This window comes from Aulonocara sp. 'chitande type north' Nkhata Bay, linkage group LG20 (genome assembly GCF_057382095.1).
Source record: "Aulonocara sp. 'chitande type north' Nkhata Bay isolate Kocher_YH1m ecotype deep benthic linkage group LG20, A_spYH_male_GT1.1, whole genome shotgun sequence".
Taxonomy (NCBI): domain Eukaryota; kingdom Metazoa; phylum Chordata; class Actinopteri; order Cichliformes; family Cichlidae; genus Aulonocara; species Aulonocara sp. 'chitande type north' Nkhata Bay.
The window spans coordinates 7260737-7285705 of NC_141363.1; positions in this window are offsets into that span (position 1 = coordinate 7260737).

Consider the following 24969-nt stretch of genomic DNA (forward strand, 5'->3'; position numbering starts at 1 on the left):
GTGTCACATTTTAAACAGGGTTTAATCAGCGCTGACATACAGACATTTATGCGCTGGGTATAACAGACATGCTTACCGTGTGAAAGGACCACGGATGTCTTGGAGCAGAGAAACATGCTGTATTGTTGTTTTTCTTTATTGCATAAGCAGTGCCCAACTGTCCGAAACGCTCTGTGCGGGTAGCAAAGTCGGCTCCAACGCACCTGCAGGCTATGCCCCATAGCAGGCATCCATTTGAAAGAAAGGTGTCGCTGCGGCTAGGCTCACTCGATAGTCAGGCTTTTATTTGTATTTGCGGCATTCTGGTGCGTTAAAACTAGCAGCCTCTGTGTCCCGCTTGGATCACCATTCTGAAAATTCAGATATTTAAATAAAATGATGAATCGGCGAGTGATGAGGAGCCACGTAGATCCTAAAATGAGGTTTGATTAAATTAAACTCGTATGAACAGTGATGACGCGTTCCAAACAAACGATGCTTTCTACATGGCCAAATTGTGTGCTAACTACCTCACAGCGCTGTGTCCGGGGTCCGAAAAAAAAAGTTAAAACGATATACCTTGCGAAAGTTGTGAAGTGCTGAGGAAAATACTGTGTGTCTGATGGGGTGTTTTTATATAGGTGGACTTGGTTTCAGTTGACCTCTGACAAGGAGAGATGAAAAGAGCAGTTTGTAAAGAAAAAAGGTGAAAAACTATGGAACTACAGTTGGGATGTGTGTGCTGGGATGCTCTTGATAAGTATGCAGCTTTTATTGTTTTATGACTTGTTTTGCTGACTGTTGGGGCCCTACCTGTAACCCCCTCTGTCTCATCAAGTCTTACTGTTGCAGTGCGTTTGTGTGGCTACTAGACAATTATAGGTTGCATTAAAGGAACATTGGGGGGTCGATACAGTGCTATTGTGGCTAGTTAAGAATATGTGGTTTTTAGAAGTATCACAAGAAAAGTTTATTTCTAAAAGGATACATGTTGTTTGTGGTACTCTGTTTTAAAAACTACTAGCCTCTGTGTCTTTCAGAGCACAAAAGAAAAGTGCTCCTAAACTAGTTAAAAAAGTGCCTTTATATTACTACTGAGGTTGAGGCAGTAACAAAGTTCTTTAAATCATCAGGCAAGAAAATCCAGAAACCTTGGGTTAGCCGTGGCTATCCGGGTCATCTGAGCCCGAATAGTAGTGATGTGACGTTCTCTATCGAGGCTTCAAAGCTTGTGTCGAGTAATTGAGGGAGCGTTTCTGCGATGCGCGTATCGAGGCTTGCTTCATTTATGGGAGGAGCTGAAAATGATGACGTCTGAAGCCTCGCTGCCCGGCTGTACCACGTGACTGGTTCAGGAAGTGGTTCGAACTTTGCCGCGAGCTACGACAGCGATATAAACCCCTCAGACTTCATTCAAAAATGTGGGTGTTTGATGGAGAGTTGCGGTTAGTGAGAATTTGGAGACAGTTTGGAGGTTTATGAGAGAAAGTCAGGAGAGAATGGAGCCAGCTAAGAAGAGGAGGATGTCCTCCCCTGTGTGGGAACATTTTGATCTTATTCCTCCCAACAAGGTATGTAAATTTCTACAGAAGATGTATTTCCATAATACTGATGGTGCAATACAATTTATGTTAAGCTGTCTTTACTTTTGTACAAGGTGAAGTGTTTGCTATGTGCCAGGGAGCTGGGATATAACAACAACACCTCATCCATGCTTAGGCACTACAGAGCTTTGCATGAGAATAAGGGGAACGCCGATTGAGGAGCAAGACCAGGTGAGCCATCAAATGCAATGATAATATAGCATGCAGTAATGTTGCTAAATGATATAACAATATTATACAACTGTTATAAGTTATGTGTGTGATATTTATATTTGTGCTTTGTCTTTATTGTCTTTCCTCAGGAGAACAATCTCAAATAGATGAAGACCTGGTTAGCATGGTGATCGAGGACTCCCAGCCATTTAGCAATGTGGAGGACAAAGGATTCAAAAGATTTGTTAAATCATTAAATCCTAGCTATGTTCTCCCCACTAAAAAGGTCATAAAAGCAGTGAACATTTAGTTTTTACAGAATGTGAACAGGCAGAAGTGTGTAGCTGTCCATACCTCAACGTTACAAAAGCACAACTACTGTCCACACCCCAACCACACCTCACCTCACAGTAAATGATCATTTTCCATACTGCCAGTATAAATATACACAGTATACTGCCATCACTACAATATACATGTTTTACACACTCCTTTTGTTGTTGACATTTACAGGCTGTGTGCAAAAGGCCACACTCTTCAAATTCATGCCAACTAATATTTTTACGTCCAGTAGGTGTCCTACTAGAGCAAATGAAGCTTCAAGAAGCTTTGCGCTGGGATGAACCAATTGGATGAAAAGCTTCAGTGCTTCATGAAGTTTCATCTGCCCATCACTACCGAATAGCCTCCTTCTCCTCCTCCTGCACAGGAAATAATCCAAAGTCCGTTAAATTCAAAAGAGTCACTGAAATAAATGTCTGTTGGGTAAAACATGGTCAGGTTAAAAGCGAGCCGTTTAATGTGGCTGATAAAAGAGTACAAAAACAAAAGGCAGATGCACACAAGAAAGAACCTAACTAGAACTAAACTGGGAAAACTGAATGCTAAACACAAAAGGCAAAGAACAAAACCTTGAACGTTGCAAAAAACATAAACATGGAAACTCCTGGAGACATGGAACAACAGACAACTTGACAAAGAATGAACAGAAACACACAGAATAAATACACACAAGGGTGATTAGGGGGAAGTGGAAACACATGGGGAAACAGCTGACACTACTCTGACATAACAAGACAAAGGAAGCAAAGCTGACTACACTGACATAGGACACAGACCTTCAAAATAAAACAGGAAACAAAACATGAGATGCAGACAAGACAATATAAACTTGATAACATAAGACACGCAGCATGAAACACATAAAGGGCAAAGGGAGACTAAAACACAGGGGTAGAAGACACAAGGGGAATCTAAATAAACAAATGAGCTTAGATAACCTAATGAACTTAAAAATAAACCATAAACATCAAAAATAAACTAAAACTTAAAACGCTGGGTCAAAAGACCCAGGATCGTGACAGTGGGAGGTTGAAGCCTATCCCAGCTGCCACAGGGCAAAAGCAGGACAGGCTGCCAGTTTATCACAGGGCTAACACAATATATGTGATAGAAAATCAACTGAAATGTTTGATATTTATTTATAATAATAAGAGAATAACTACTATTTATAATAATATTATAGTTGTTATTATAAAATGTATTTATAAATATGTGTATATTTTTTATAACACCCAACATAAAAGGCTTCTTTCCAAACCTGAGCTGTTTCAGACGCTTCTTGAAATTCTGACTTCTCTGAACTCAGTGTAAGGTGTCTGCTCCCTCACTGCGGCTGTGCCTGGAAGTACTTCTGCTTCTTGTCTTCCCCTAATCCAGCTTTAAAGTATTAAGTATGAAGCAACAGTGCTTCTCTTTGCGCCTCTGAAATCTGTGTTCTCTCTACTGATAAACAAAAGAAACAATGTAAAATGTATTAATAAATCAGTAACAAAAATATAGCGTAGAAGGTAAGTAGAGATTTTCATACCATCTTCAAGCCTAATGCTTTTAAGTCCCACACTCAATGTAGCCTGACTCAAAACCTGATTCTAAATGGTTCAGCACAGACAGAGAGGCACAAATGTTTAGTATTAACCTAAGTTACTGATCATTTACAGTATTACAGAGTCTATCAGTCTTTGCATGAAGTAAACATTCCTGTAAGTTTCTAGCTGACTCTCAGGTGTCACAGGTGTGCCAGCAGGAAAGAGGGTCAATAAACCTGCATCCTGAAGTTTGTCATGCAGGATTAAAGGAGCCAGACTTTGTTCACACAGGTAGAATTTTATTTTACACTGACTCTGGGTAAGTATGAGTATCATACGGTTTAAATGAAGCGCTAGAACTAGCAGAAATTTATTATAGATCCATTGAAGCTAATCGGGATATTTACTGTGAATCTGTGAATGCGTTTAACCATGTTACTGGTAACTTCATTAACTAGTAACTTAGCAACTTAGTCATAACAGGAGTTAATATTTCTGTCTAGACACCATTTAAATAGTAACCGCTTTACCACAATATAAGATAACCTTTACACCGTAACTTTAAGCTAGCACCATAAAGACTGTAAAACACGTAATAATATCTACAAATGCATCTCAAAGCTCTTACATCAGCACTCGCAGTATTACTCAACACAACCACATTAATATTATTGAGTGCAGTGTTGGGGAGTAATACATGTACAGGTGTTAGGTATGTAAAGTACAAAATATGAGTAACCAGTTCGTCACAGTTACAGTTTAAATAGGTGATAATTAGAATACAGTTACTGAAATAAATGGATTACACAGCGGTCATTTTCTGTTTCATATGTTAGGCTATCCCACCTCTAATTTTGGTAATTAAACGCATTGCCGGAAACCCAAATAAAACACGTAATAAGAGTGTAGGAGCCATATGAGTTGTTTCCGACTAAGTGGGTTGGTTTAAATGGACTCACTGTATTGGTCATGGGTGTGGGGCGTGTCTCATGGGTGTGGTATAAGATAAATGTGGTTGCACTCACTTGTTCACAGCACCTAATGTGATGAGCAGAAGGTAGGGTGAGCACGAGGCAAAACTTTCTGTTGACTGCAACATACATGATCGTAATATTATCGCAATATGAATGCAAATTGAACACAACGTGATCGCAATTGATAGCAGCTTGAATGATTGTGATATATTTGGACTGTAACTTGATGGTGTTTGTATATTTGTGCACTAATTGATGCCATAGACCAGTTTGTAATTTTGACATAGTAGCTAGTGCAGTTATTCGTAAGTTGCAGTTATTTGTTTGTGCAGTCTGTGCATTTGTTTGATAGTTAATCCCATATGCTGATTTGTGGTTTGGACAGTTGCATGTGAAAATAAAGAAGCAAATGATACAGAAGTGTTTTGTGCGTTAATTGTTGCGCGTCATCGGTGTCCTCATGTTTAGCCTGCCGCGGCCACTGGTTGGAAGAGCCGCAACAAAGAAGCTCGAATGTACTGTTGATGTTGATGCTATCAGTTACACAATGGACTCGGAGCCAGCACAACAGAGCCTGCAGCAGGGCAGGAATGCATTTCTTACTTGGAAATTCCAACACCACTTCACATTTAAAGAAGAAAAGGATGGGCGAATATGACTCACTATATAAAGTAGGCCAAATCTGATGCAAGTCTTTTAGTTTTTACTATTTCTTTTCCATATGGGAAATGAAGACAGAACACTAAACAGCAGTAACTTTTGTAGGGTTACTGAAGTTGGACTAGCTGGTATATAATGATGTGATCATTTATTTAACCCTGATTTTAACAGCTCCCAAAGAACCCCCACAGAGTCACTCTGTGAGCAGTTTGCAGACCACTTCAGGGGAAAAGTCAGCGCCATCAGATCTGACATTTTATCTAATCGCGATATGATTTTAAACACATCTGAGGGCTCGATTGTACCTGAGGAGACACTGGACAGCTTTGTCCTGGTTAATGCTGAAAACCTTAAGAAAGTTTTCTCCACAGTGAGACCCACCACATGTCTTTTAGATCCAATCCCCTCTTCACTCTTTAAAACACTTTATGGATTTTTTGAAGCTGAGCTTTTATACATGATGAATTGCTTTCTTCAGCTGGGTGTCTTCCCTGTTGCCTTTAAAACGGCAGTGGTGAGGCCCCTTCTGAAGAAGAGCAATTTGGATTGTAATGATTTTAATAACTACAGACCTGTATCCAACTTACCATTTTTAAGTAAAATCTTAGAAAAACTTGTTTTTACTCAGATTAATGACTTTTTGAATGATAGACAGATCCTGGAGATATTCCAGTCTGGATTTAGGGTGAACCACAGCACAGAGACGGCTCTCCTAAAGGTTTTAAATGATCTTAGATGTAACTGGGACTCCCAAAAGCTCTCAGTCCTGGTGCTACTGGATCTAAGTGCAGCCTTTGATACAGTAGACCACGCTATTCTTTTAAACAGACTGAAACACATGGTGGGCCTCTCTGGTGCTGTACACAACTGGTTCACTTCCTATCTCTCTGACAGAACTTTTATGGTGAGTATGGATACATGCTCCTCTAAGATCCATAAAATGACATGTGGTGTGCCTCAAGGGTCGGTTCTAGGCCCTGTACTTTTTAATTTGTATACGTTGCCTCTCGGCGGTGTCATCAGGAGGCATGGAGTGAACTTCCACAGTTACGCTGATGACACACAGCTGTACATCTCCGTGTCTCCTGATGACACCAGACCAATGGATGCCCTTTTTAACTGTATTTTAGATATAAGATCTTGGATGGCAGAAAACTTTTTACAGCTTAACCAGGACAAAACTAAAGTTTTAATCATCTGTCCTGAGGCTCAGAGAGAGAAACTCTTGTCTAAATTACAGGCATTTTCACTATGTCCTTCGCTACAAGTGGAAAAACCTGGGTGTTATTTTTGACTCTGAGCTTGGTTTTATCCCACATGTTAAATATGTAACCAAAATTGGATTTTATCATCTAAAAAATATAGCCAGAGTCCGCCCTATTCTCTCTCGGGCAAACACGGAGATGCTGATGCATGCTTTTATTACCAGTCGCATTGATTACTGTAATGCCCTGCTCTCTGGTCTTCCTAAAAAGAATATTTCAACTTTACAACTTTTACAAAACTCGGCAGCTCGTGTGCTGACGAAGACCAGAGGGCGGGCCCACATTACACCGGTTTTAGAATCGCTGCACTGGCTCCCCGTGTGTTTCAGGATCGATTTTAAAGTTCTTTTATTGGTTTTTAAATGTCTTAATGGTCTTGGGCCTTCTTATCTCTCAGATCTGCTTTTACCGTATGAACCCTCGCGGACCCTGAGGTCCTCTGGTACTGGCCTATTGATTGTCCCTAAAGTCAGGACACATACTCACGGAGAGGCAGCTTTTCAGTGGTATGGTCCTCATCTGTGGAACAGCCTGTTGGAGGAGCTCAGGGCCGCAGAGAACGTACATGTTTTTAAGAACAGGCTCAAGACCCACCTTTTTAATTTAGCTTTTACTTAACGTTTATTTATTTTATGCTTATTTATTCTATCCTGTTATTCTATTATTAATTTAGGCTTTACCTAATATTTATTGATTTATTTTTTAATCTTGTTACTCTATTTATATTGTATCCCGTTCTCATTTATTTTATCGTTTTACCCTGTATATATCCTATTGTGTCATATCTCCAGTGTTTCCTCAGAGGGCGCTCCCTGCACCGGGGCTGTGATCGACCGTGGTTGCTGGGGCTCTGGGGTCCTCTCAGCCTGGCTGGGGGGCTTCTTTGCCTCCCTCCTGCTGTGTGCCCAGCCTGGAGGCTACGGTCTGTGACCGGCTCCCGGTGCAGACGGCTCCCTGTTATAGTGTTTCCTCACTTGGCTCATGCGTACCCAGCCCAATTTTACTCTTTGTGTGTGTGTGTGTGTGTGTGTGTGTATTCACATTGTTTATGTTAATGACAGTGTGGGGAGTGAGTTGGAGGGTGGGGTGGGCTGCTTTTAACCATGTAAAGCACTTTGTTCTACATTTTTTTTTTTGTATGAAAAGTGCTTTATAAATAAAGATTGATTGATTGATTGCTACATGATCGCTAGCGACACAGCTATGTTAGCATAGAAACACAGTGAAGCTGGAGGATGAATGCTAACTTTTTTCCACTCGATAAACGTTAGCATGAGGGTTTCTGGTGGTCAGGGACAAATGCAATCGCATGGCAGGATGCCTTAAACAGATCAAACTTCAGTCAGGAGAATAACTGAGCTGTACAGTAAATAAGTTAAGAACAATGGAATAAAACAAAACAGTAAAAAATAAAACATAGTACATAAAAATTAAAACAGCCCTATATTTAAAAACAAGCTAAAACAACATTGAATCAACTAAAACAACTGAAGTAAAACTAAAAACCAACATCTCACAAGGAGTGAAAGGCCAGGGTGAATAGATGGGTTTTCAGGAGTGATTTAAAAACAGGCAGAGAAGGGGCCTGTCTTATCTCTAAAGGCAGATCGTTCCAGTTTTGGAGCTGCTACGGCAAAAGCACGATCTCCTCTAAGTTTACGCTCAGTCAGATGTATTTAGGAGCAGCTGATCAGCTGACCTGAGAGAGCCGGTGGGTGTATAAGGCTGCAGCAGCTCAGAGAGATAAGATGGGGCTAGGCCAGAGCTTCCCAAAGTGTGGGGCCCGCCTCCTAGGGGGGGGCGCAGAGCCATTGCAGGGTGGGGGGAGGGGGGGGCGGTATGAAAAGGGGGAAAAAAACAAAATGCTTGGACACTGCTAGCACGGGGCGCCTACACAAACGCAAAGCAGGAGATGAAGCATCGCTGAATAGGTTTCCAAACCAACTTTATTCCAAGCCAAAGACTAGAAAATATGGTGAAGCATATCTGCCCTTTGGTTTCACCTGCACAAGCACTGAGGTAGGTCTCCCCTGCAGAATTGGTTTTCCCTTCGTTGGGAGCAGCGCTGGGCTGTTCAAATCACGGACAAACAGTATCCCACATTCTTGATTTTTAGTTCACAAACACTTGTTGTAATGACTAACTACTCCTGACATTTTGGAGACGTTAGCTCTAGTAAAGGTAGAGTGGGATACAAAAAATATCAGGCTGATCCTGCCACGATTTGTTCCCCCGGTTCAAATCACGGAATAACAGTATCCCACTGTGACACACGCTAGGCACAGATACACCCACACACAGGTCGTTGTCATCAGATCCCACATTTATTAAGAGTGTGCACTGAATTACAACAGAACACCGTCTGACAGCGGTCGGTTTCCCCAGCGTCTCTCTCCTCCGCTCCTCTCCACCTCACTATATAAAGGAAAGGAAAACCACCATCAGTCCAAAATCGCCATCAGCTGTTCTTACCAGCATCGCCCCGTTGAGCTCACTGCACCACTCCTCCCCTGCAGCCGCGCCCCGGACCACACCTCCGCCACACCCACAGTTTATGTTTTTAATCCCATTTTGCACAGAGAAGCATTTTTTGAAAAATGTATTGATAGCAATGCTGAATATTATTACACAGTAAAAAAAACAACTACATGTAAAATTACACCGTAGGGGTGTATGTCTAAGGAGCTCAATGAGGTAGCTTGGAGCTATATCGTTAATAATTTGGAAGGTGAGCAGCAGGATTTTGAATTGAATGCGATACTTAACGGGAAGCCAATGCAGGTCGGCAAGGACAGTGGGTGATAGAGGCATTACATCGGTCTTTCCATCACATTTGTGGCTTCTTCTCCGCTGCTTCTAAGTGGAAATTGGTACATTTGACTTCACTACAATTATCTGACATCTTTAGTTGTTATTTTACAGATGAAGATTTGTGCTCATGAAACGCATGAAGTACAATTTTGTTTCTGTAGTTGATCAGTTATTTGACTTGCATGAATTCAGCAACTATTATTATATGTTAAGTCTTTAAAAGTACTTACTGTTGATATTATTTTCTGTAAATTGTTCAAAATCATAAATGTGTGAGAAGCACTCAATCAGGGGCGACTCCAGCTCAAACCTTTAGGAGGGCTCAGCTCAGTCTTAATGTCATGCTTTTAGTGTTGCCTTCAAAAGAAATGTAATTTTTGGATGACCTACAGCAGTGTCTAAGAATAACAGATTTTAATATAATACATCAGCTTTACGGTGGTCACTTTAGTTTAAAACCCGATGCAATGGCACAGTCATGTTGACAGTAAATTTCAAAAACAGTTTAAGAAAAAGCAGATCAGAGGAGAAACCTGCACGGCATTGTTTCAGTCTCTTAACCACATAGAGGCAGGTCCACCAAATCATCAAGTATTTAAAGTACCATTATACAATACAGACAGTTCAAAATCCCCCTGCGACTCCACGTACCTGCACAAGAAGCAAACTGGTAATAGAGCTGATTTTAAATGACAGCTTTTGAATTCATGCAAACCCAAACACTTTGTTGTGCAGACTCAGCACAGAGACTCGTGTACACCAATTCAGAGAGTGGAGAACAGATTTGTAGTCTGTCACATCAGTATAGTGGCATTCATCCTGTTCAAGTTTACAGTGATGTGAATGTTGCTAAATGCTATTATTCACATTAATAGCAGAGTGCTACTGAAAAGCACACAACGCATCCATTTAATGCATGTAGATGTTGTGAAAAATCCACCTGATCTCTGTTAGTTCCAGTCTCTCCGTCCGCGCTTCCTCTTTGTACTGACAATCACACACAAACATTTTATATTCAACTAAAAAAATAACAAAAAAAATATGTATATATTCTTGTAATAATTATTTTAAGAGCAGTTTCGGATCATCGTTTGATAAGAGCATAGCACCCTGCTTAGTTATGAGCGATCACCATAGATGAATGTGGGCAAAGCAGAAGTGACATATATGTAGCCAGGTGGAAGGTCTTTATTATCGGACATGTCCCTGACTTTGACTTCATGTCCACTCTTACCTGTTTCTTATGTGTGCTGTGTTCCTCCATCTTTCTCCCTTTTTCTCCCCAGCCATGAAGTCTTTTGAATTTTCACTCAATAACAGCACCTTTTAAAGTTATTTGTTTTTATTTATTTAAACATATAGTAAAATTAATATAAAGTGGTACATGTTATGCACTACCTAAAGTGTGAAGTCACAGAATGATACTATTTAGTGCAGTTTTTAATCATTACCAGTCTTCATCTTAGAGCTTGTGCTCTTATTGTGCCATGATGTCTCCTTTTAAACTGTGTGGATATTCACCTCTTCTTCATCCTTCCTGTTCCTTTCACCAAACTGCTCACTCTTGTTCTCCTCTGATCTCACTTCCTGTTCTGGTTATAAGAAGAATGCAGTCAGCATGTGTCAAAGACACTCCCTTAGATTAGATATTTAACATTTTATTTATCAACTATTTTATGCACTAAATCAATCAATTATTAAACAAATATCATATTGTAGAAAAGCAAATAATAATGCACTAAGCAGTTTCATGCCACAAGAGCTAAATGGTCACTTCACTGTATTTATTTCCCACAAACTACTATACCTAGGATCTTCAAGTTTCCACTATAATTCATTAATCTGCAGCGACTGTAGAACATAAAGTATATTGACCTCTATTGCTTTCTTTATGACTTGGCCTGAATACACACACATACACATCTTTGAATAGCACAACAAATGAGGTAATTTTCCATGTGTTTTAATAGGTTTTAGTGATTTATGGGTTTTATGTATGTGTGTGTATTTTGGTCTTCAGTGTAAATTTATACAAACTGTAATTTTTTCAGATGAAAGATCCATTATTTAATGTTGCTTTATGTTGACTCTATGGAGAATAAAGCCTTGCATGAGTGTTGCTATTTTTAATTGTGGAGTGGAAGACCTACTGTACTTGTTGTTTAGTCTGTGATCTGAATGCCAAATTTAACCAAATTGAAAGCAAAGGTTACAGCTGGGATATTCCACACATTTGAAAGACTCATTGTGTAACTCAGATGCTTTGATCACTCCAGCATAATAATTATCATGTAACTGCAAGAAGACTTAATGAAACTGAAACAATGCACCCTAACACAGGCATTTGAACTGTACGCTAAGGAGTGCATGAAGTGTACCTCTACAGCTGAAAAGAGTTTGACTCTATAATTTCTGGATCTACTGATTTGTTTCTGATGTATCTCTTCTTTTATTTAGCCTGTATTTGTATAGTGCTTTACTAGTCCCTAAGGTCCCCAAAGCGCTTTACACAACCAGTCATCCACCCATTCACACACTGGTGATGGCAAGCTACATTGTAGCCACAGCCACCCTGGGGCGCACTGACAGAGGCGAGGCTGCCGGACACTGGCGCCACCAGTAGGCAACGGGGGAAGTATCTTGCCCAAGGACACAACGACCGCGGCCGTACAAGCCGGGGCTCGAACCGGCAACCTTCCGGTTACAAGGCGAACTCCCAACTCTTGAGCCACAATCGCCCCATTATGAACAGAAAGATGATGAAATCCTCTTTATTTGAGAAAATGTCCTTAAACTATTTTTCCTCCTCCTTACTGAGTTTCCAAGCTACCTCTTTGTTAAGTGAATAAACTATTTGAACAAGAAAGATATCATGGCATTTATGATGATACTGTGTGTGTGTGTGTGTGTGTGTGTGTGTGTGTGTGTGTGTGCGTGCGTAGAGGGGAGGTCAAGACAGGAGCTCGCTGAGTTGACCTGGTACATCAAGTTTGGATTTCCCCAGTTATTGGTAAACAAAAAAGATTTAAACTTAAAAGATTTTGAGTTCATGCACACTAGAAAAAAAAATTATCTTCATCACAATCATTTGTTTAAAAATATGGCTATTTTACTGATCTATGGTTATTATTAAAGAGGAAGGAAAGAAGAAGAGGAAGCCTGAGCCCAGGTTCTGTCCATTTTCATAACAAGTGACAGCACAGACATCTGAGCTTTTTCGTCATAAAGATTGTGATGTGAAGCATCAGCAGGTAAAGTGTCGTTAAAGTGTCACTTCAATAATGCTGCTGGGAGAAAGAAGTGTTGACACATACTAGTTTTGAATAAAAGGTTTAAAACACAAACAGTCGAATCCTAGGTGTTGCTTTTAAGCTTAAAGAATATAATAAGTTCTAAGACAATTCAGTTTACTTCTTACTGTCCATGTTGTGCTGTGGTATTTACTTTATCATGAATGTACGCTACTTTGTTCTAGCGACTGTAAAAAAAATAATTGTATTCATGAAATAAACTAGACTTTCACAGTCTGCATCTTCCACAGTTTTTATGCTTTTTTTCCACTCCAAGTTTGACACAAACCCACAGACAACCAGAGTTAACTATGTGAAGCAATCACAGACACTGTAATGGCTGATTTTTCTAATAAACACAATCAGGTTAACATTAAGGTTTAACATTGAAGGAGATTTGTTCCATAGTCACAGTTATACTTGTATTTCCTTTACTTACATCCAACACTACTATGTTCTGTTTCAGTCCAGGTGCTGGCAGTTTATCCTTTGTTGTTTGGACAAATAAGCTTAAAGCTAAACCTTCATGTTTTTGATGGGAAAGTTTGTTAAACCATTGCTCAACTTATGTCTGCATGAGAGCAGATAATTATGATGTACTTGTAAAAAGACTTGATAAGCAGGTCACAGCTGAATCAAGGGGTAATAAAAATAAGACCACGCGGTCTCAGCACGACTGCACATGCAGTGGGTTATCGCACACATTTGAAAGACTCATTGTGTAACTCAGGATGTGACCCCTTATAAAGGAGACAGAGAAGTTCTGTTGTTCAGTCAAGTAAAACCTGGTGAAAGCGCAATTCTAAGACTCTGGTCGTTGCTTAAGTGTATAGATAAAAAATCTTTTCTTCATACATTCTTTTCTTACTATATTAGTATAATCGCCAAATCGATCATTTAATATTTATCTCCTGAAACGATCTACATTAACTTTTTATCCCTAGAAATGTGTTTCCAGAGTCCCAGGTTTAGTGACTTCCTGTCCACCATCACATTAGCCGAGTAGTTGTCAAATTTGAGGGGAGCAGAGAAGATCAGACACCAGTCAGCAGGTCAGAGGCCATCTCTCATTTCACAAATCAATCACTTGATTTATAAATGGAACAAACACCCCATCAGACCAGGTAATGACCCATTATGAGACAACAGCCGTCTGAGAGGAGATGTTCTGTATCACAAAACATGGGAAACAAACAAACTCTAGGCATTCTGAAATATATAAAGCTCAACAAAAAAAGACAACCATATCAGATCCTGATGTAATTCATGTTGTTGTTGTCTTTATTAGTCATTTAAAAAGAGGTCCAGAAAAAGTGTCCAGGAAGAGATTCTACTATTTATGCAGCACTGCCCCCGTGTGGCCACAAAGACACACAACAGCTTCATTTCTCAGCCTGTTGCCTTCTTTTTCCTTCATGATGTAAACAGTGAATGAACCGAAAGAAGTCAACCCATAAACTGTTAAACTGATACAACAATCATGATGATTATGTAACAAGTTGTAGTTGACTTTCTGGTGGTCGTTTTGGTATACAATTTAAAAGCCATTTTCTTTTATAAATACACCATACACTTTGTTCTTGACCATTTCTTTTCCTCATATCCTTAACGGACAGTGGAGGAACACTACATCTAGCTTCTGTTTAACATTTATCCAGGCGCCCCCACACTGTACCTCTACAGAAACCAAGGGAGAGACAGACACACAAAGATTTCCACTTGAATCTTGATCTCAAAATAGAAAAAGTTTTATCACAAAATAATTACAAGAGCACAAATAAAAACTCGAAACCAAAGACAAATGAAATAAAAGGGCAAGGCCCTGCGACTGAACACAGCACATCTTGCACACCTTTAAAATTCACAAATTTCAGTTTTCTTTGTCAGTCTGTGGTATTAAAAAAATCTCAACATGATGACCAATGTTTGACCTTTCACCTCTAGCATAGTTTTCTCTGGATTTCAATCTGGCCACTCCTGAAATGACATTTATCAGTGTATGTACAGCATCCATTTTTGGTTTAGACAGTCTGACACAGACCGTCTCCATGGCAACCTCCGAGACTCTTCTTTTCCTAAAAAAAAAAAAAAAAAAGTCTCTATATGACCACCAACAAACCTGTTACACCATATTTTTTCACCAGCTCACCTTTGCTGAAGGTTCTCATACAAATCTAAACATCTATTGAGAAAGTCCACATCACTCTGATCTGTAATGAAAACAGAAAAACAATGACAACACCAGCAGAGGCCTCCGACATAAACCTGGCAACATAAATCTAGATAACTTTGCTTATTTATCTCTTAAAACATTCAACAAAGATTAAAAATTCTAACAAATATACCAATATAAATATATATTCCAGAAACAGGACATTCCAGTTAGATCCTCTCCAAACTTATACTGGGCAGCTCAGCCCATCATCCACTTTCACAAAACAGAAAGCCGCCTGATACAACAGCCCCAAAAGTGACAAAAATCCACCTCCAAAAAGCAAAACTTCTCATAATGGAAAAACAAAAAAAGATTGTCAATCCTATCAAACACTTTCTCTTAATCTAAAGAAATTATTCCAACATCAAACTGTACAATTTACAAATAACTACCAAGTCTCTCATGAGAAAACTCTTGTTCACATTAGAGCTGTGTGGTACACAGTACGACTGATCTCTGTGAGTGATTCATTTCACAAAGTGTTTCGGCCTGGTGGCCAGTACTTTTGAAGGAAGTTAGTAATCTGTGCATAACAGAGCCACGTCTCCATTTCTAAGCAGAGACAAATCTCTGTTTTTTAGGGAGAAGAGAGAGCCCCACATGATGGCTCGATGCCAGTAACAGTCTTTTACAGAAGTCTGCAGGCAGCCCACCCTGTGCAGGAGCCAGCTGACCAGCAGCAGCACTAATCTCCTCCAAAGAAAAGTTAGCATCCAGGACAGCTCTGTCCTCAGAGCTCAGCTGAGGAAGCCCCTGCAGCAGCTTCTCCACTCAAGCTTTATTACTTTACTCCATCCCTAACATGGTGGTGTAAAAGTCCACGGCATACTGACCTGCTCTGCATCCAGGAAAAACCACTAACGCCACATAAACTACGCTAACAACACCATACACAATTACACTAACTCATAATCAGCCTCACAACACGCCACACATAAAAAAAAACACAACTTTCAGCCAGACAAACCACACAGTCCACCAAACTTCCATCATTCACCAGAGAGAGGGAGAGATATAAAACGAGAGAGTTTAGTGGATGTGTGTTTGTGTGTGTGATACACACAATTTATGAATGTACTCTCCAATAAAGGTTATGTAGTTGATGAAAAGTGGGTTAGATTAAATGTTTACATTTCTTGTGCATGAAGTAAACTATAATATTTATATGTAAAATTCCACACCTACACCTGTGCGCCCTCACACTGCAGCACATTTTACTCCCCTGGTTGCAGAAACCATTCTATATTTTGTCACAGCTGCAAAAGAAGCTCCACTCAAAGAAACTCAAAGTTGATGGAGAGGAAGAGATTTCAGAACATGAGGCAGGAAGGTGGGGAGAGAGTGAGGCGGTATGGCACACAGGAAACGGTCGAGGGCAGACTCAAACCCAAGCTCCTGCAGTGGGAACTCTAACGTTTAGTACATGTGTCCCCACTCAGCCAGGTGAGATATAGCAGAACCATCAATTCAGAGTCTGACAGTAAGGGTGAAGACGAGCCTGACTGTTGGTCTGCTCCAAAACAAGCCCATAAGCAAGCTTTGAAATAATATGTTACAAAAGTGTGAAACTGCGACATGAAATTTGATTTGAAAATGAAATTCATCCTGATCAGGAGCTGTTATGATCTAAATGGTGTTCTAGATCCAGTAAGCATTCATTCAACTTGTATGCAGCAAAATTAAAAATAAGTTACCACATGTTGTTTTTTAATTTGGTAAATAATTGATAAAATGTTAAAAGTACTGGTCGTACCTTAGCCACATGTTTTTTCTGTGTCCTGAACTACAAGGTTTCTGGACAGGGTATTTTGCTATTATGTCAACTGTTCTTGGGGTAACTCTTCATCCTTGTCCTCTGATTGCTGTATTTGGGATTCCTGTTCGCTCACTTACACTTGATTCCACACAAAAGGATATTATAGCCTTCACATCCCTATTAGCGAGACGTCTAATATTGTTGCATTGGAAGTCTGTTAAGTATCCTACTGTTTCCCGGTGGCTTGAAGATGTCATGTTTTTTTTAAAACTTGAAAAAATTAAATATACGTTGAGAGGTTGCACAGCCAAATTTTTTCACAAGTGGCAACCCTTTATCTCTTATTTTGCTAGTCTAGAGGTATTGCCTGTTTAAATCTACTTTTGTTACTGTTATATTCCTCTAATATGTTTGATGGTTGTGTTGATCTGTGTGGGACTGGGGGGGGGGGGGGGGGGGGGGGGCGTTGTGGTTTGTTTTTTTTTTTGTTACTTTTATTTATATATATATATATATATATATATACATACACACACACACACACACACACTTAGGAAGATGAAGAAAGGTTGACTGTATTTCGGTAACTACTTACAGAAAAAGATTGATGAGCACAAAAAAAAACCACAAAAAAAAGAAACAAACTTTAATTGTTTCTGATTAGAAACTGTACAATCCGGACTGACTTTAACAAATGTGCTATAGGCTCACCTGGAAAATAGTGAGCTTTAAAAGACTGATTTTGTTCCAAAGGCTTGCACAGACCTCAACCAATCCTAAGGCTAATTAGCACGGCTAGAATTTTAAAAACATTTGTTAAATGATGTCATTGCTAACATATACCTGTTTTAGAGCATGGTGAGTAGCGAGAATGCAAAGTTATTGTTACCTCTAAAAAGAAAAATGTGAAGATGTGATATTAGCATGAGCTATATAGTATCTCCAAAAGTTGATTCTGTTCATCTGGACTTTTTACGTTTTGTGGGAAAAACGTTTCGTCACTCATCCAATTGACTTCTTCAGTCTCAGCTGACTGCAGGTTTCCCCAATCTTATAAACAGTGCATGTATATGGTTACCTGCCCCCTTGCAAAACTTTGCTAGACCCGTCCCTGCACAGTTACCAGCTGTCAGTAAAAAAGGATCCTGATGTTATTTGTCTCTCAGAAACAGTTCATAACTTCCCTTCAACTTATTCATGTCACCTAAAAGGTAAACCTGTTTCTCCATCACCTGTTCAGCTCTGATGATTCAGTAAGGACATCTCCTGGTTTCATCTTCACGTTTCCCTCTCACCATATATCCAAACCGATATCATGACCAGCAGCTGTTACAGCTGTGGCTCCAGCCAACATCAGCTGATACTAGAAAGTAATATTAAATAAATTCTAATAGCAGCTGATCAAGTTTTAACCTGCTGCTGTTGTTTAGAGCGACCACCGCTGGTTTCCTCTTTCTGGCTCGAAATGCACGATAAACAAACAAGAGAGAAAAGCGATCAGCTGATCATTGATCAGTTTCATCATTTAAGTAGCAACAGGAGAGAGAGGGAGAGAGAATGGGAGAAGAAGAGGCAGCTGGCCACGTAAAGACACAGAAGAACTCCAGCTTTGTGTATTTTTTTTTCATTCAAGCTGGACATTCAAGCACACTTTACTTTCTGAACCTTTTGTTCAGTTTCAGCAAGAGCTGGTTTTCTAAATTAACAGAGGCAATCCGACTTCGTTTGGCTGTGAAGAGTAGACCAGCACAGCTAAAAAGTCGTTCACACGCAGCAGAAGCAGGCAGAGCTGTGTTCAGTTTAAGAGAGAGGTTTTTGATACCTGAGAAGGAGTGCAGCAGCTCCATGGTGTCTGTGGCACAAGCAAGGTAACCATCAAGCTCAACTGCACTTTGCAGCCTTCTGGAGATTGGTCTGGAGAAGAATTCATCTTCATCAGATGACTCTCTTTGCTGATCCTCACTCTCATGCTCTGTCGTTTCAAGATGTTGTTTGATGTATGTCAAGGCTGTAATTGCAAGTAGATAACACAATTTTGTTATTTAAATTTCAGTGATTATTCCTGAACACAAATTTAAAAACGGCAAATTCTCAAAAAGGATTGTTTAGTATTCGGGACAGACCATCAATAACTTACAATGTATTAGGTGAAATACTCACTTAAGCATGTGTTCAAATGTAAAAATACACAAAAATGGGATCACATGAATCCTTACCAGCCTCTGTTACATCTGCTCTGTCAGTCCAGGAAGTCTTGAACTTGGGTAAGAGGACTGCAGCTGCAGCCAACTCTGGATCCTCCATCATCGCTCCAAAACGCTTTTGAAGGCCATTTTGCAGGACTCTGATGAGTGGCACGCATGTCTTGCTTGATGTCTCCAGCCTGCTAAGTTTGAACAGTAGTTGTTGGATTACTGGCAGGAGCCATCCCATAAAGGAAGTGGACTCAGACTGAAGAATGTTTGAAGCTTTCACCAGTGGCTTCATGGTGGTACAGTACTCCCTAAGGAATGCAACTTCTGCAGGACTCAACCTGTAAGACACAACAACAAAACCCACCATGACTATAACAGGGATCTTCTGATTTAATATTAAGAGTCTGCTCACGTTTTTAACCATCCATTAAGGAAAATTCACAAGATTTGCAACCATATTGGTAGGTGTCCAATTTTACTCACATTTTCACCTTGAACTCCTCACAAATGCTCCTGATGTCATTTTCCCCCTTCTCATCAATGATGCGTATTATCCTTTCAATGGCAAGGTAGGTTGAATTCCATTGTGTTGCATTGGGACGAATGATCTGTAGTTCACACTTGTCCTCTACCACTTCATTAGCCAAATGAGTTTTGTTCCAAATGGCCTGGCATTTTGCAAAGCATGCACGGGAGAGCCTCTCGTAGGTTTCCTTCATGCTCTCTGCTAGGGCAGCATCAGATGTTGCCACAAGGTTTAGCAGGTGACATGCACATCGCTGATGAGACGGGAGTTGATACTCCAAACCAGAGTCTTCATCAAGAATTGCACTTGCCTCATGGTAGTCAATATGGTCAGTCAGGTCAATAGTTTCTGGGTCTGTTTCATCTTCAGCTTCATCTGCATCATTTTGTGCCCCAAACAGTGGATCCAACTTTGTCAAGGCCTTCCACATATCAGTTGTGGTTCTTACAACTTTGCCTCTAATCTTGTATTGGCAATGGATATCATCAAGCGCACCAGCAAGCATGTCAAATGTGTGAGACCCTCTCAATCTTTTGCATGCTGGTGCTGCAGATCTTCTTTCCAGGGACTCTTCCTCCAATGGCATGTGACTCCAAGGTAACTTTTCTGATGAGCTGACCAACAATCAGTAGTGGTAGCAACAAATTTGACTTTATCCAATGCTGCAACCAAAGTCATCTTCATGTGATCAGCAGCTTCACAGATTCTGGCACGGACAGTGGGTCTGGAGAGGACTTTGGCTTGAGGTTGTAATGTGGTAACCAATTCTTTGAAAGATGGCTGTTCTACCACTGCAAATGGCTGTAGACCCTCACATATGAAATTGATGACAAGCATGTCAACAGTTGCTTGTGGAACATGTTTGTTTGCAGCTCTCAACATCAGGTCTGGTAACTTGGCTTGTGTATTTGCTGAGAGCTTGTTTGGTGTGGCTGTGGCCTTTCGCTGACGAGATGTTGATGCCACAGTGATATTGTACTGCTCAATCTTCGATGGATGTTTCCTCTGTAGAGATAAATATTATCATACGTCAGGTTCATACATTACTTCATAACATCACTGTGATTAACACTACAGGAAAACATTTTTAAAACATCATTCAACTAGACATGAGCTAATCTTTGATTGTTTAGCATAGTATAAAAGAGTGGTGAATTTGATCAAATCTTGCAGATATATTGCTGTATTTATTTACAAATGTAAACCAATTTTGAACGATCATTGCGAAAAACATGAATTTCTGTATACATTCCAAGTTCTGTAATCTGTATACTATCTGTAAAAAGAGTATCGACCAATGTATCAGTATCTAAATTTTTAAGTCCTTTTTATCAGTATCACCCTAAAGTTTTCAGTATTAGTCAGGTTCTAAAAATACTAAGAGAGCAAAATATGTGTATATAGCAAATGTAATTTAAGGAAAGGGATCACATACACAAAAATGCTGCCCATACAGCTAACAAATAAAAACAATCCACATTATGTTCTTTAAAAAAATATATCATATTGGGAAACATATAACCCTACTGATTAAGAGCCACGTCACTATGATAGACCTATATCAGGCCAATGATCCTGATCAACTGATCCATCAATCGGGCTCTGGTACATGTCAGCTGAGAGCTGGAAGATTAATTTGAGATGCAGCTCAGCACTGTGTTCAAATTTTGTTTTTGTTTTTTATATAGGCCAGCTGATTGTAGGCCTGTGAGTTTTAAATGACTACAAATTTAATTTATTGTAATGACGGTGGTTATCCAAATAATAAGCTAAAACATTCCTACGAATTTAGCTCAATTATGCATGCACACACGCACATTAGCTAGCTCCGTCTTATTTTAATATCAGGCTAACCAATGGCGGTGACAATATCTCAGCCAAACTAATAACCTTAACACACATGAAAAATAAGAAGGCAATATTGTACACGTATAGTTGTAAAACCTCTTACCTCAATGTGTTTGTTTTTTTTTTTTAGATTAGACGCTGAAGTCTTGTAAGCTGAAATGACTGTAGAGGTCAAACAAAGTTTGCACTGCATCTGGACGCTGTCTCCTTTTCTCCCTCTGCACATGAAAAATTCCTCCAGGTATGGCCACGGGCACACGTCCTCCGTCTTTTCTACGTGGTTTTCATGGTTGACAGTTGTCCTCTGTCTCCATTTTGGCTTCTTTGTCTCCACATCTTCCGTCTATAAAGTAGTTTGTACTCCACCATGTAGCACCTCCAGACACCTGTGCCTGCTGCTGCATCAGAGTTTATTCTTTGCTTACGTCTTAAATTGGCCGGTCGGGATTGCACGGCTTTATTGGCTGCAAAAATGCAGACGAAAGGTTTGAATATTAATTCAAATTGTGGGCGTACTCAGTAGATTACATGGTGTAAGTTGTACTCAAGTATGAGTAAAATTACACACTTGAAAAATTACTCATAAAAGTACAAGTACCCAAAAAATCTACTTAATTACAGTAACGTGAGTATTTGTAATTCATTACTTCCACCCCTGACAGTAAATGACCATAAATTAACTGTAAATTACACTGCGGTGAGCTCCATTCATATCCGGTTGTTCAGTGATGACGCCACGAATCCTACTTCCGGGTCTAAAGTAGTCTGCGTTTAATATGGCTTTTGTGTTGTTAACATGTTTAATGTTATGTATTTTCTTCTATTTGATCTCAAAAGAAAGGGAGGTCAACAGGGATCACTGACAGTCAGTGATCCCTGTTGACCTCCCTCGGCTTTTATTACCGCTAATCATTTATTTAAGCTCAGTTTTTAAAACCTTAGGATGTAACTACAGCCCAGCCCATGCAGCAGTATATGAATGACTAACCTCGTATTTTGGATGGATTATCTCAGTTGTTCTCCTCGCGTATAGGTGTAACGGAGAAACAGCCAATCAAATCGCAGCTATTCGGGCATTGGAAAAAAAATGGGGGTTTTTTTACACTGAACTGTCTGAGCGCGGGTTCGAGTCCTGGTTGGGACAAAGGTTGTGTTACATTATCAAAAGTTAAACACCATTTTCAATTTACTTATTGTGGATAACATTTATTTTTCACTTTGCTTTTAATTTTTATTTCATTATCATTTTATTTAGATTATATAGTGTTATGGCCTGTGGAGCAATTTTTCTGCATTATGTACCTATACTGTCATAACTCAGACTGTATCATGACAGTCTTGAGATGATACATACCAGACATATAGTCTACAATTATGCAGACATCCAACTTTTAATAAAAAGACTAAAGCTAAAACTATAATACAGATACATTCTGATGACATAGAAAATGATGCTTATACATAATTTAAACAAGGCATGTCTGTAATAAGTCATCTGTCTGCTTCCTGGTGGCTGTTAGTTTATATCTATTCATTTTCCAGCACAAACTCAGTACTGACATCATTACTTTATTCCAGTCATGCTCTTGCCAGCCTCCACTCTGCATGCTTTAAATCTGTTGCTCTTCTGCTTCTACCATTCTGTGTTTCAGATCCTCAGCTATGCAGCCCGCCTCCTCTCCTTTCTCCTCCTCACCGTGGTCACTCAGAACCCTGTCCCAGCCTCCATCTTCATCACTACCAGCATTTTGACTCTGGGGTGTGGCTTATGCAAAATCCTGTCACTGCTGATATTTCTTCTGCTATGATGGGTCATTGGAGTCTAACTGCCTAACAGTTACATTTATTTCTGTATCTCAATAAATCATGTTCGGTTTTTCCACATGATCTCTCCTTATTGAACTGCTTTTGTAGATAAGCTTCAAGCCAGAAAGCAACAATACCTAAACCAAAAATATTATCATCAGAAGTGAGAAAGTGTCTGGACTATCTCCAGCTGTGTTGCATGTATTAAAGATAACTTCAGACACTGTCTGGTTGTCATGTCTGAAACAGGCTGTATAGTCACACAGATAAAAGACAGCAGTCATGTTTCTAATATTACAAATCAACCAGAAAGATTATAAAGATAAAAGCTGTGAGACCCCACTAGAGAAAGGATGGCTTGTTATCATTACATGAAGTGATTTAGAAATAATATGTAAGCTTTCAGGGCCGCACTCATAGCTTTTTAAAACTGATTACCTGATGGTGAGCACACACAGGTATATAAACATACAGGTGAACTCTAAGAGGTTATAAAGAAGAGAGCTGTGCTGCTATTTTTACAGAACACAATTTATTCACATTTTTATATTTACAATCAGTTTTTATTTATATAAACAAAATAAACATTACAAAACTAGAACAAAACTATCTTATGTACAATATCAACAGTTTCTCCCCTATTTCCTCTTTTCTTCCACCCATCTTTGTCTCTCTGCCTCGTAGAAAGGAGACTCCTGAATCTCCTTCCAGGTGCTCTTGGCTCGTGAGCCAAAGCCAACCAGCTGATCATCCTCAGAGGCTTCTGCAGCAACACTCACTCTGCTGGTCTTGCAGTTCAGAAGAGTCTTTATCTCTGTAAAGCTGAGGGCATACTGTACAAATGAATGCAAGCTCTCCTTGCCATGCCCTTCTTCCACAGAGGTCCCTGCAGCCTCTTCCTTCTGGAGATCTTTGATCAGGTACATGGTGTACCCGACATCATTCCCCAGAAGCCACCGGAAAGATTTCCCTTTATACTTTCCAAACTGCAGAATGTACTCTCCCTGCACTTCCTTCATGTCAGACTCATCCCCTCCTCTCTGATAGATGACAGTCAGAGCATTCTGATGTACAACATCATCCCTCACAGGTGCAGACTTGTCCTGCAGTTTGGGGTCATTTTTAATCCGTCGAGCTTCTTTTGACGGGTCCTGGAGAAGGTATCCAAGTGGCCCCTTGCGGAACAACCACAGAGATTTTCCCTGGATATGGCGCAACTTTCTTCTGCATCTTGACAAGCAGTGAAAAAATAAACAATTATATTAAACAAAATTGATTCCAAACACAAACAAAGACATTTCAGGTTATAATCTTGCTGCTGGGTTTACACAGCAGGATGCAGGAGAACAATAACGAGACTCAATTTGAAAGAACATTGACAACATTTGGGATAAAAGTGTTTTTTCCTCCAGGTATAACAAACTGTTCTGTCTGTAAATAAAAACCTTTCATGGTTGAATGATTATTGGCATATCTGCAAAATTTGTGGTAACTGCTTAGTAGTCATGGCACATAAGAATTGCTGGTAGATTAACAACATATATGTATTTAAGCTATCCTGTTTATTCATACACGAGTGGGCATTGCTCATGTTAGAGATATCAAAACAGATTTTCGCATTGATAAGGTGACTGACCATTACAACATGAAAGCAATACATTTTCTTTTAAAGCAGGTTCAGTCATTTAGCATGTCATCTCATAACAAGACACTTATTGGTTATTTAATTGTACCACATTATAGTAATGTCAGTGTCACAGCAGTCGGAAACCTACAAAGTTTATTTAATGGCAAAACACGTCAATGAAACACGTAATTTATTTAAGGATCACGTTCATTCATTTTTTACCGTGCCACTTTACAACAGCAGATAAACTCCCACCGTCTTTAACTGAGCGATGGATGCTTCGTAAATGCAATCGCAACACGCCTATTACCTGTAATATACACCTGTAAATGTATTCTGTTTGGTTTACTGTTATTTCAAACGACGTTTCTTACCTTTGATCAATGAATGAG